Genomic DNA, 12128 nt, shown 5'->3' on the forward strand with positions numbered 1-12128 from the left:
GTCCATCAGTATCAATACTTTCCTTTAGACTCTCGATCCATTTTATGTCACTGCATTTGATTTTCGTAACGTGAAACAGAATTAATACTATATGGATGATTACTTTTATTTTCATTTTAATATCACTTTAAATTGTACAATGACTTGAAGTATACACAATTAGTGTAACAAATTTAAGTACACCCTGATGCTTTAATGCCTTCCTTTTGGTTTTGTCGGCGTTTTAAAAAGTCGTAACATATCTATCAAACTGTTGTTAGTTAGTGACATATAAGTTCGTTTATAATTCGTCAACTCTTTGACGTATTTGACTACTCAAAAAAAATTGTGACAAGTAATGTACACTAATTTAGTTATATTTTTTAAATGACTGATTGGCTTATGTGGTTAGAGTATGAAGTATGTTTGTCAAAGTTCTTTTGACGTTACAAGAAAGCAAGGAAGGGCACTGTAAAAGACACACCCTGTGTGAATTATTTCCCTCCTATTTACTCAATTGCGAAGCAACTTTTATTTCTAATTATTTATAGATTATGATGAGTCACTACAGTTTATCCTGAAATATAAATGAACTATTTATTGGACAACCTCAAAATCAACGATATTTAAACGCCGAAACTCAACTTAGTTTGTGTCAAGCGCAAGAGAAAAAATACTTGTATTTCTTATTTTTTGTAATGTTAGAATATTTAACTGATTGAGAATTATAATAATGAAAGAAGATTCTGACTTTACCAGCTAATTGTGACATCTATTAGATATCAATTAAACTCTTGGTTAATTATAATTCAAATTTATTTTGAATTGCAAGGAGAAAAATGGATTATGCGAGTTATAATTTAAATTATGGCTGTTTTCCTCGTTCTCTTTGGTTTAACTCCTGTCCACATAACACATAATATTGCAGCAACATTAAAAAATTTTAAAAACATTTTTTTTTAAATTTTCTTTAAATTTTAAATTTTTTAAATTTTAAATTAAAATTTCTTTTTTTTACATTTTTTTTACATTTTTTTGCAACATTTAAAATATTCCCATGTAACATTGCAATAATATTTCAGGAATATTGTTATGTCCGACTCATGGAATATTACAAAATAATATTCCAGCAATATTTCAATAAAACTTTACAAAACAAATTACTTAAATGTCTCAGGAATGTTACAGTGAAATATTGTTGAAATATTATTTTTATACATTGTTGAAATATTACAGAATTTTTACAAAGAAGATTGTATTTTGAAATCCTTTTTCAAAGAAACTGTGATTTTTATTAAAAATCAACTAAAGTAAATTTAATAGCTCCCTGTTAATTATATAATTATTGGAAATCTACTAATTCACAATTAGAAATTTTAACTATAAATTTATGTCGCTAATTATTATCGATTCTGTAAGATTCAGGTGATCGACTTGCTGGTCATGGCTTCATTCCTAACGTATTATATAAAATAAACAATTTTTTTTAAAAAGCATTTAGCGTGAATGATAAATCGCTTTTGGAATTCCTTCCACTCATGAATCCTAATGTTTGTATCTGAAATAAAATATTAAATTTTTTTGAATTTTAAAACTATTTGAACTGTAAAATCTAAATTGGAGACTAATTAACTATGAAAAATGTGTTGTAATCATAGGGAATTTTTCCATGACTGATTTCCGGAAAAGTACCAAAAAAAGGTGATTTTCGGGAATTCAGGGATTCCTTGAAAAATTTTAAGGAATTAACTCTTTAGAAATTTTCCAGAGTTTCACGAAAATATCTTTAGGGCGGAGAATTAATTACACAGCCACACAAAAAAAATAACGTGTCTTGATCTGGGGTCGAGACATATGTATTTCGATGTATTTCGATGCGCTGAATCCGAATCCGCCCTCAGAATTTGGCCAATGGGTCCTGGTTTCGCCCTAACCTCAAAAAATACCCTAAAATCGTTAAAATGGTCACTTTTGAATTATCAAAATTGAATCTAACCGCATATTGATAATTTTCTCAGATTCCTTAATTTAAATAAACTATTCCATAAGCTTTTCAATTGAAAATTTATATAAAATATTAAATATATCGAACCTAACCTCAAAAACACATCTAAGATTCCAAACAAACAAATGATACAATTCACAGCGCAATAAAAATTATGTAAGCTCATGAAAGTTACAACTTAGGTGTTTTTATGACTGCTGATTACGAAGCCGGTTGTGGGAAATTTAGGTTGGCGTTTTCCCATTTACCAAATAAAATTAAATAAGGCATCAATAACTTTTAACAATATTTATTTAATAAATTGCCATCTGGCTGACCACCCAACTTTACATGTATTTCTTTTCGAGTACGGATCTCAAGTGTCCGTCGTCGCTCAACTCATGCACTCTCCAGCTCGCATTCTCATACTCACGAGAGGGGGAACAAAAACTAAAGCCCGATTTCAACGTGGGCAAAGGCGAACTTTAAGCCTACCGCCACACACTCCCCTCCTAGTGTTAACGATAAAATAAAATAAAATAAAATAAAAAGAAAAATTAACTACATATATATTTGATTTAACAATAAAATAATTTTTTGAGCGACGGTTGTGATAAAATAGTCTAATTATTTTATAGAGTAAAGTCATACACACTGCATACAGTTTAATAAAAAAAATACATATAATATTTTTTCTTTTTGATATAATACTTTTCTTTTAATATAATACTTCTATCTTTGATATCATACTTTTCTTTTAATATAATACTTTTCCTTCGATATAATACTTTTCTTTCTGATAAGAAAAAAATATATATACACTTAAATATTAAATGATACTTTTTTACGTTTTAAAATATTAGGAATAAATTTCTTACGTCTAGTAGGAATCACGGAAGTTGGCTCCACGACTGGAGGTTCAACATGAGTCGAAACTTTTGTTTGTTCGAGAAAATCGTTTTCTAAATTGACTACCAGCTTAGATTGCTTGCAAATACCGACAGGCTCATCAAATCGCGAGGGAGCTGCCGAATCTTGAGATTTTTGCAAAACTGGTGGATTTCCAGATTTAAATTCAATATTTGTAGGAATTGTCAAAGGTAACTCGAGTTTATTAATTTCGGAGGGATCACGTGCAATATATGCCGGTTTGAGATTTTCAACAGAAATTTGCTTGTGTATCCCGTCGACATCGATTTCGTAAACGCGATCAGAAGTTCGATTAATAATTTTGTAAGGTCCGAGATACGGACACTGCAAGGGTTTTTTTAATACTCTGACAATTCTGACAAAAACATGAGAACAAGTTAACATATCTTTATACACAAAAACTTTTCGCTTGTGATGGTGAGCGACAGGAACCGGTTTAACTTCGCGCATGTGATTTTTAAATTCACTTAAAAATGAACAAGGCTCAGGAACTAAATTCTCCGGCAACACAAACTCACCCGGTATACGCAAAACCTTCCCATACACAAACTCTGCAGAAGAAGCCCCACAATCCATAACAGCGGTCCTAAGTCCCAAAAGAACTGTGGAAAGAACACGAGTCCAATTTGAGTCGGAATGACACATGATTGATGCCTTTAGAGTCCTGTGCCAACGTTCTACCATACCGTTGGATGCGGGATGATAGGCGGAGGACCGGACTCTATAGGATCCTGATAACTGAAGCAAGGCGGAAAACAACCTGGACTCGAATTGTGTGCCTTGATCGGTCGTCACCGTTTGGGGCGTTCCAAATCGAGAAATCCATGTATCGACAAATGCACGAGCAACAGTTATGGCTTCGATGTTTATGATAGGGACCGCCTCGGGCCAGCGAGAAAAACGGTCTATCATGGTCAAACAGTATCGGTATTCTTGATCGACAGGCAAGGGACCAACTATGTCCATGTGAATATGATCGAAACGAGATTCAGGACATACAAACTGAGCAGGAAAAAGGATGTTGTGTCTCGAAATTTTTGACTTTTGGCAGTTGATGCAAGTTTTACAAAACTGAGAGATTTGCTTATGCATTTCAGGCCAAATGTATCGCTTTCGGATGGTTCGATCCATAATACGTGCACTCGGGTGAGACAATAAATGAAACGATTTCATTACTTTTTCTCGAAGAGAACTCGGAATGAAAGGACGTAAATTGTCACCAGATGTGTCACAGTATAATTCGATATTTTCCGGACCGAAAACGATTTTTTTTAGGCGAATGGACCATTCAGAATTTAAGATTGCTTTCTTTAGACTTTCGTCTGCTATCTGTGCATTAGATAGTTCAACAAGATCAATTTCGGAAGAGAGCGATACTGATTCGATTCTTGACAGTGCGTCAGCGACGATGTTCTCGGGACCGGGCAAATATTCGATTGCCGTAGAATATTGCGAGATAAAAGAAAGTTGATTTTGTTGACGAGGTGATGCCTTTTCGGACTTTTGTTTGAATGCGAAAATCAAGGGTTTATGATCGGTAACGATCCGAAAGTTACGATCTCCGAGAAAATACTTGAAATATTTAATTGATTCGAAAATGGCGGTCAACTCACGATCGTATGTGCTATAATTTCTTTGAGCAGGTGTCAACTTTCTAGAGAAAAAAGCTAAGGGCTTCCATGAACCAGAAATATATTGTTCGAGAGCAGCACCCATTGCAAAATTCGAAGCATCGGTAACAAGCCGGGTGGTGGCGTTGGGTTCAGGATGCGAAAGAAGAATCGCGTTTGTTATTTCGTTTTTTATTTGTTCGAAAGCTGAGTCCGCTTCCGGATCCCAGATGATTGGAGTTTTGTCGTTTTTTTTGGAGCTGGTAAGAAATTTATTTAGAGGGGCTAAAATCTCGGCAGCGTTACGAATACTTCGCCGGTAAAAATTCGGAAATCCCAGAAATCGTCGCATTTCGGTTATTGTTTGAGGCTTAGGATAGGTAAGGATCGCTTGGACTTTTTCGGGTGTAGGTCGAGTACCCTGACTGTTAATAATATGACCAAGGAACTCTAACTCACTTCGTCCGAATTCGCACTTCCCGACGTTAACACGCAATCCGAAATCCCTCAGACGGGATAAAACCTCATTGAGATGCTCCTCATGCTCCAAAGGGTTCCTTGAGGCGATAAGAACATCGTCAATGTAAGCGAATACATAATCCAAGCCGTGAAGTGCTTGAGATATGTATCGCTGAAACGTCTGACTGGCATTTCGCAAGCCGAAAATCATCATCGGGAACTCGAACAACCCGAAGGGAGTTATAATGGCCGTTTTAGCGATGTCTTCAGGAGCGACAGGGATTTGATTATAAGCCATGTATAGATCTAATTTACTAAAAATTGTCTTACCAGCAAGATTCGCGGAAAAATCGTGCAAATGAGGAACCGGGTATCGATCGGGTTCGGTGACGGAATTAAGACGGCGAAAGTCGCCACAAGGACGCCATTCGCCATTCTTTTTGAGGACCATGTTAAGTGGCGCTGCCCAAGAACTATTAGAAGGTCGACATACTCCGAGCTCCATCCATGTTTGGAATTTAGCTTTTGCAGCAACTAATTTCTCTGGGGAGAGGCGACGAGCGCGTTCGGCAAGGGGAGGGCCAATGGTCAAAATGTGATGATAAACGTCACGAGTTTTATTTAAAATGCCCTGCTCAGGTCCGGTAACTTCCGGGTATTTAGCCAAAATCTCAGCAAAAGGAACTTGATGATTGACAGTACTCACGCTGCATGAAGACACTTTGTGAATCTCGCATCCCGCTATCAAGTTGGTCATTGAGTCTACCAATTTACGTTTGGAAAGGTCAACAAGGATACCATTATTGGCGAGCAGATCTGCCCCGATAATAGGGTAAGGCACTGCAGCCAAATAAAAATTCCAATTGATATCTCGTCTGAGTCCGATATCCAACATCATGCGTTTTTCTCCGAATGTTGGAATTTTCGAATTATTAGCAGCATATAAAAAAGTTTTAGTTGGTTTGAGTTTAGAATTTAGCTGAACGGGAAGAAGGGACACGTCAGAGCCAGTATCAATCAAAAAGAGGAGTCCTGATCTGCGATCGCGAATGTGGAGACGTCTGGAACTTACGCCGAAACCGATGGTCTCCGAACGGGGAGGCGTATCTAGTTTCCCGAATTTTTGTTATTGTGATGATTTGTTTTAGTCGAAAATGAACATGGTTGTTTGCATTTAGTTGCTTTTTCACCAAATTTGTGATGATACCAGCAATTGGGTTTTGCACCCGAAGAAGAAGAAGAACGACCTCTATCATTGTTTCGATTGTTACGAGATCTAGACCGAGAACGATCATTCTTGCTATGCGACAATTGTGTACTCAATGCACTAACCTGAGCGGAAAGTTCCCTGATTTGAGATTCGAAAACTGAAGCAGTTTGAAAATTCGATGTAGCGGATGTCATATTGACAGCAGAACAAGAACTAGCAATATTAGAAGCCTCGAAAACTTTATCGGCAAGATTTGCCAGATCTTGAAGATCCGTTACGTTAGAAGCAGCCAAAATGGCGCGCGATGAAGCAGGTAATTGATCGAGAAAAACCGATTTAAGTACTTCCACGCTACAATGCGCGTCGCCCAAACTTCGTAACCGAGTTAAAATCAAAGATGGTTTACCATCGGTCGAGATTTCTCCCTTAAGGAGTTGTCGAAGACGAGTTTCCGTTGAAACAGAATAAGTCGAAATTAGCCGATCTTTAATTTTGGTAAAAATATTCGCAGGTGCAGGGTCAGCTGAAATAATGTCGCGAGCGCAAATCAAAATCTCAGGATCGAGGTTAGCAATGACATGATGAGCTTTGGTTATTTCCGTAGTTATACGATGATTATTAAAAACTGACTCAATCTGCATAAACCAAAAAGCGGGATCGTTCGAAACAAAACGAGGTAACTTTCGCAAACTATCGACCCGGGGCAAATCCTGCAGGTTATTTACGCCCTCAGAAACGCGATTAAGTTGCTGTTGCAACTGATCCAATCGTTCGTCGGAGGTGTGTGTGCCCGAGGAAGTATCCATGTTATTCAACAAGATGTAAAAAAAAAAAAAAGAAAATAATAAAAAAGAATTTACAAAGAAAAATCGAAAGAAACGGGGCACCTGTCACTCACCAAAAACGAAAATTGAGAAATATTATCGTAAAAATTTTTAAACGAATAATGCGAAAAGGAAAATTTAATTTTAATAATAAATCTTAACATTCAAAATCCGGTCGAACTCTCCCAAGACACGACAAGCTGATAAATAAACGTAAAATCCGCAATCAAAATAAAACTTGTTTTGGATAGAGAATGTTTAGAATTTTGACCTTGTAGGTTTACCCTTAATATTATAATAATAATAAGTTTTCTCGAAAAGTATCCGTTATTTCACAAAAAAAAAAATTTTTGTCAAAAAAGTAAAAAGTATTCTGAATTATGATAAAATATAAGTTATCACGCATAGACTAAACACGAATATACCGTATGCAATAAGTCTTCTCTCGACGACGATGCGAAGTGTGATGAACGTTGAAAACTCGTAGATGCAGGAATCCATGACAGGTCACTCGAATGTTGAATTAAACTCTTATACTCGTTTCGTAGAAAAAGAAGGCGTTGAACAGCAAAATATCCCGTAATAATCCTTGAATTGGACGGAAAGCTCGACACCAGACAATTTCTCCGCAGGTTGAGAGCATGAAAAAAGGGGCTCTCATTAGGCGAGGAAAAAGTTTCAGATTGAAACGGTAAAAATTTATATTAACTAGGCATGAAAAAATAACATACCTGTTGCATGAGCTCAAATTAATGGGCCCATGCATACAAAAAGAAGCGTTTAATTTCAAAGTTGTCTCTGGAATCTGTTGCCTGCGTTGACGTCACACCAAGATCATCGTCAGAAGCAGCAAAATTGTTGAGTGGTTGAGATCCGGTAAGGAAAGCCGCATCCATCAAAGTCAGTGTAGAAATTGCGGTTGAAAATTACTCGGGGTGGCACAATGTCGGTGTGTTGAAAATGGCGTCAACACGTGCGAAAAACGTGGTGGCATGGAAATAATCCATAAGTCGGCGAAAAATGTTTAAAATCGCGAACTTTTCACGGAATAAAGTGAGAAAAAATTTTCTCGTTCGAAATTATTTAAAATACACATCGGATGCATTTATAAAAATCCGATTTTGTTGGATATAAAATGATGCCATTAATTGCGTGTTTTAGAATCACAGAAAAATGTGACTAAAATAACTCGCGTCAGTAGTCACCAGTGTGGGAAATTTAGGTTGGCGTTTTCCCATTTACCAAATAAAATTAAATAAGGCATCAATAACTTTTAACAATATTTATTTAATAAATTGCCATCTGGCTGACCACCCAACTTTACATGTATTTCTTTTCGAGTACGGATCTCAAGTGTCCGTCGTCGCTCAACTCATGCACTCTCCAGCTCGCATTCTCATACTCACGAGAGGGGGAACAAAAACTAAAGCCCGATTTCAACGTGGGCAAAGGCGAACTTTAAGCCTACCGCCACACGGTGTTAGTTTATCAAAATTCAAAATGGCGGATCCAATATGGCGAACAATATACAGTAGAACCCGGTTAATACGATTCTGTAGGGACCGCGCTAAGAATGCGTCTTATGCGGGAAAACGTATTAAGCGGGAAATAAAATGTATGTCTTTAATTGCAGGGACCACTATAAATGAGCGTTTTAAACGGGAAATCGTATTAAACGGGAGCGTTTAACCGGGTTCTACTGTACATATTAAAATGTCACAAAAATAAGTTCGCGCGCATCAGATCGTACACATTTTCTGTGCAACTTTTAACCCTCAGATATAATGGGAGAGAATATACAAGTAGATTTCCATTACCCATTCAAAATTTATTTTAGAAGGACCCCTGGTTAAGAAACCGGGCAGACTTCGGACTAATTCGAAATTTGTCCGAAACAATGCGGTTTATGGTCAGGTTTTTGTCACCCGAAATTAATCCGGAAAAATCGGAACTCTATACGGTTTGTGAACAACTACATAGTAAAACCGGAGTTGGTCCGATGAAGTCCGAAATGAATCAGTTAATTTTAACTAGTGAATCCGGAATTAGTCCGAAACTGTCAAAAATTAGTCCGGACAATTTAGTGAATGTTAATAAAAAAATAATTATACAAGTTACATATATTAATTACACAGGTCCACAAAAAAAATCGATGAAAGGTTCCTTTGACCAAACATGGTGTATTATATGTATTTTGGGCCGCTGAAACCGAATCTGAAGTCCGTTTTGCTTAATCACGTCAGGATTTTTTCCTAACCTCAAAATACATGTCGGATTTTGCGTGACAGAAAAAAATTTAAAAATATTAACGGATTTAGCTTAATTTTGGGATAGAGGGGTTTTGACGGGTCCCTGAACACATGGGGTCATTTTGACCCCACGATTTTTTGCGAAAAGCTTTTTATCTATTGTTTAATATTTTTTATAAGGATTTTAAAATACACAGGCTTATTTTACAGAGTTTAAACTATATTTTAAAAAAATCCTTAGGTTAAGCAGATGAACAGTTCAAAATTGGTTGAGCATTAAAAAATGACCTAAAAAAGAGGTGTGTTCTCCGAAGGACCCTTTAAGGCCCAGCGGTTTCGATTGAAACCACTTTTGTGTTCAAACATTCATAACTTTGTCAAAAATTAATCAATTTTTCAGTTCTAAACGCCAAAGCTCCACGAATATATATTACTTTTTAAAAAAAATTATAGTGCAATAAATTTACAACAATCTTATAATTATAACTATATTAAAAAAAATGTTTTTGCTAAGGGTTGTTAAAGAAATTAAAAATTGTTAAATCACTTCAAGTAAATCTCATGAAAATGACTACTCGGGGGTTTTCGGGGTCGCTGATTACGAATCTGATGTTATTTTGTCAAAATTCAAAATGGCGGATCCAATATGGCGGACGGACAAATTTGAAAATTGAACGAGGCTCATAAAAATGACTACTCAGGGGTTTTCGGAGTCGCTGATTACGAATCTGATGTTATTTTTTAAAAACTCAAAATGGCGGATCCACTATGGCGGACGAAAATATTTGAAAATTGAGCTAGACTCATGAAAATTACCATTGGGGGTTTTTGGGGTAGCTGATTACGAATTTGATATTCGTTTTTCAAAATTCAAAATGGCGGACGGGAAAATTTGAAAATTAAGCTAGGCACTGTTTTTTGCTTACTACTCAGAAAGTTTTGTGTCTTTTCTTTCAGTTTTTGAATGTCAATATTAGCTTGTCACTTGTTTCTGAACAAGATTTCTCACAAGGTATTTTTTTTCTCACAATCACTTTTTCGTTTCTGACGATATTTTAGCGTTAGCAATTAGTTTCTTTCTGTAGTCGCCAATAGCGTCACTCGTTCGTTTATAATTCTATTTTTCCGTTAGGCTTTTGTTTCTTGTTTGATTGTCAATCATAGCTTGTCACTTGTTTTTGAATTAGGTTTTGTATTAGGCATTTCTTTTCTCCTACAGCCACCAATTCCTATAACCCGTTTATTTCTTACGATATTTATGCGTTAGAAATTTGTTTTTTTATAATCACCAATAGCGTCACTCGTTCGCAATAAAAAAGCCGCATCATTTATAAATGATGGGTTTTGGAGCATATTAACCCCTAAATAATAAGGGTTTTGTATAAAAAAATTGGTCAAAAATAGGGGTAAAAAAATTTTTAATTATGAATTAATTTGTTTGAAACATGTTACTCAGGGGTTTTTGAGGTGGCAGATTACAAATTTGATGTTAGTTTTTCAAACTTCAAAATGGCAGATTCAAAATGGCGAACGACTTTTTTAAGAAATTAATTAATTAACTTAAAAATCGTTACTCGGGAATTTGTAGGGTCGCTGATTACGAATCCGATGTCAGTTTTTCAAAATTCGATTTTCAATACATTTTTTTTAGGAAAAAACGTCACCTTTATGATAAAATTTTTTTTTAAAAAATAAAAACTGTCCATTTGATGAAAAAATGAAATTTTATTTTTTAATTTAATTTTTCAAGGTCTAACATTTTTTTTCTCTACATTTGTTTACACCATTAGAGAGTGTTGAAAAACAGCAGAAAAACCCAAAATAGAAAACGTATTTTCGTTTTGTTTTAAAGAAACTACAAATTTTTCAAATATTCCATGTTAGACCAAAAATTTAAACTTTGACCCCCTCCAGTTTTAATATTTGTTTAAATAAATTAATAATATTTGGTATTTTTAATTGTATCTAATAGGACTACTGTTTCTGCAAAATTTTAACCCGATCCCAAACATTTAAAATTTTGACCTGGGTCACTTAACGTGGAACCCGTCATATCTAGAAGTTTTTAGGGCCGCTGCCCACAAATTATATCGTGTGCCTGCATCCAGGGCACCTCCACGTGGTGACGGCGGGCAACGGAGTTGTTCCGTGATCCGGCAGAGTCCCTGGATCACGCTCCAGGGACTTAAGGTGAGTCTGCAATGGGTTTAGTTGTACGTGTACGTGACCCTAATCTCATTTTAGACTCACCTTTACGCCGTCATGGTAGGCACACGAAAAAAAGCACGATGCAGGGAGTCGGAACCCCAGTATCGGCGGCTGGACAGGGTAAGAAAGCGGGCCCGCAGGCATCGTCATCAAGCAACCGCAGCTCTACATTGGTGGGTGACTTGGCCTTTGATGAGTATAATGCTACAAGAAAAATATTTTGCAAAATGAAAGACAATTTCTGTGTCGTTTGTGGAGAATACGTTGTAAGTAAGATCCGAAAATATTTTACAGATACACTAAAATCTAGCTATACGGAAGTTTTCGGCATAGAAACTAGTGACATCGTCAATGATTGGACTCCAAAAGAGATATGCCTAAGATGTTCATTGCAACTGAAGAAACGCAAGAAACAAACGTTTGCTTCTCCAATGATCTGGCGCAGACCAACAAATCATGAGAGGGATTGCTATTTTTGTTTAACGAGTGTTTTTGGGCACAACTCTAAAACAAAATCTGCCATCTCTTGTCCTTCTGTCAATTCTGTGACTTTTTCCATCCTTCTTTCTCCTGAACAGAATGATGAAAGCAATATTTCTATTGGCGAAGATCTAGTTTCTGCTGACACTGAGGATATAGAGATGGATGAAGATGCCTCAGAAGAATCAGATGCTG

Source organism: Leptopilina heterotoma, unplaced genomic scaffold (assembly GCF_015476425.1).
Source record: "Leptopilina heterotoma isolate Lh14 unplaced genomic scaffold, ASM1547642v1 Lhet_24, whole genome shotgun sequence".
Taxonomy (NCBI): domain Eukaryota; kingdom Metazoa; phylum Arthropoda; class Insecta; order Hymenoptera; family Figitidae; genus Leptopilina; species Leptopilina heterotoma.